At 36.8% G+C, this 2,227-nt stretch overlaps 1 non-coding gene across 1 annotated transcript; it reads left to right on the top strand.

The window, feature by feature from the left end:
• The first annotated feature begins 1,284 nt into the window (after positions 1-1,284).
• On the top strand, positions 1,285-1,391 carry LOC123610114. Its single transcript, XR_006718118.1, has one exon. It is a non-coding gene; the product is annotated as a U6 spliceosomal RNA (small nuclear RNA).
• The last annotated feature ends 836 nt before the right edge of the window (positions 1,392-2,227 follow it).

Here is a 2,227-nt window from a genome sequence, read left to right as displayed (position 1 = left end):
AGACATTTCTACAAGCATGAAACCTACAGACATCACAATGACTCTAAACCCATAGCTTTCTATAATTCAACGTAAATGGACTAAATGTGCCAACCAAAAGACATAAGGTATCAGAGTGGATAAAAAACAAGTCCCATCTATTTGCTGTGTACATGAAACTCATTTTAGACCTGAGGACACCTTCAGATTGACAGTGAGGGGATGGAGAACTATTTATCATGCCACTGGAAGTCAAAAGAAAGCTGGAGTAGACATAATTAAGACTTTAAATTAAAAGCTGTAACAAGAGAGGAAGAAGGGCATTATATCATAATTACAGGGTCTATCCATCAGGAAGAGCTAACAATTATAAATGTCTATGCGCCGAATATGGGAGCCCCCAAATATATAAAACAACATTTCACAAACATAAGCAACCTTATTGATAAGAGTGCGGTAATTGCAGGGGACTTTAACACTCCACTTACAGATATGGATAGATCATCTAGACACATGGTCAATAAAGAAACAAGGGCCTTGAATGATACATTGGATCACATGGCCTTGACAGATATATATAGAACGCTGCATCCCAGAGCAACAGAATATACTTTCTTCTCGAGTGCACATGGAACCTTCTCCAAGATAGATCACATACTGGGTCACAAAGCAGCCCTTCATAAGTATACAAGAACTGAGATAATACCATGCATAATTTCAGACCTCAGCGCCATGAAGCTTGAAATCAACCACAGGAAAAAGTCTGGAAAACCTCCAAAAGCATGGAGGTTAAAGAACACCTTACTAAAGAATGAGTGGGTCTACCAGGCAATTAGAGAAGAAATTAAAAAAATATATCGAAAAGAAAATGAAAATACAATTCAAACGCTTTGGGATGCAGGAAAGGCAGTTCTGAGAGGAAAATACATCGCAATCCAGGCCCATCTCAAGAAACAAGAAAAATCCCAAATACAAATTCTAACAGCACACCTAAAGGAAATAGAGGGGGAGAGCAAAGACAGCCTAAACCCAGCAGAAGAAGAGAAATGGCTTTCCAGGGGAGTTCTACCAGACGCTTAAAGCAGAGAAGATACCTATCCTTCTCAAGCTATTCCAAAAAATAGAAAGGGAAGGAAAACTTCCAGTCTCATTCTATGAAGCCAGCATTACTTTGATTCCTAAACGAGACAGAGACCCAGTTTAAAAAGAGACTTACAGGCCAATAAGCCTGATGGATATGGATGCAAAAATTCACAAGAAAATACTAGCCAATTGAATTCAACAGCATATAAAAAGAATTATTCAGTGCTCGCTTCGGCAGCACATATACTAAAATTGGAATGGTACAGAGAAAATTAGCATGGCCCCTGCGCAAAGATGACAGGCAAATTCGTGAAGCGTTCCATATTTTTAAAAAATGAATAAATAAAGCACTGGCATGAGAAAAAAATAATAAAAAAAATAAAAAAATAAAGAAAAACTCTAAGACATTAATCAAAGAAATTAAAGATTCCACAAAAAATGGAAAGATATTTTGTGTTAAAAAAAAAATTATTCACCATGATCAAGTGGGATTCATTCCTGGGATGCAGGGCTGGTTCAACATTCGCAAATCAATCAACGTGATACATCACAGTCATAAAAGATAAGAACAATATGATCCAGTCAATCGTTGCAGAAAAGGCATTTGACAAAATTCAGCATCCTTTCTTAAAAACCCTCAAGAAAGGATAGAAGGGACACAAATATAATAAAAGCCATTTCATGAAAACCCCAGCTAACATCACCCTCAATGGGGAAAAACTGAGAGGTTTTTCCGTGAGATCAGGAACACGACAGGGATGTCCACTCTCACCGGTGTAGTTTAACATAGTGTTGGAAGTTCTAGCATCAGCATTCAGACAAGAAAAGGAAATCAAAGGCATCAAAATTGGCAAAGATGAAGTCAAGCTTTCACTTTTTGCAGATGACATGATATTATACATGGAAAATCTGATAGACTCCACCAAAATTCTGCTAGATCTGATACATGAATTTAGCAAAGTTGCAGGATACGAAATCAATGTACAGAAATCAATTGTATTCTTATACACTAATAATGAAGCCACAGAGAGACAATAAGCTGATCCCATTCACAATTGCACCAAGAAGCATAAAATACCTAGGAATAAATCTAACCAAAGATGTACAAGAGCTGTATGCTGAAAACTATAGAAAGCTTACGAAAGAAATTGAAGAAAATATAATG

Source organism: Leopardus geoffroyi, chromosome B2 (genome assembly GCF_018350155.1).
Source record: "Leopardus geoffroyi isolate Oge1 chromosome B2, O.geoffroyi_Oge1_pat1.0, whole genome shotgun sequence".
In the NCBI taxonomy this organism is placed as follows: Eukaryota; Metazoa; Chordata; class Mammalia; order Carnivora; family Felidae; genus Leopardus; species Leopardus geoffroyi.
Note: the sequence above shows the minus strand (reverse complement) of the source record. Positions and strands in the feature narration are given on the sequence as shown.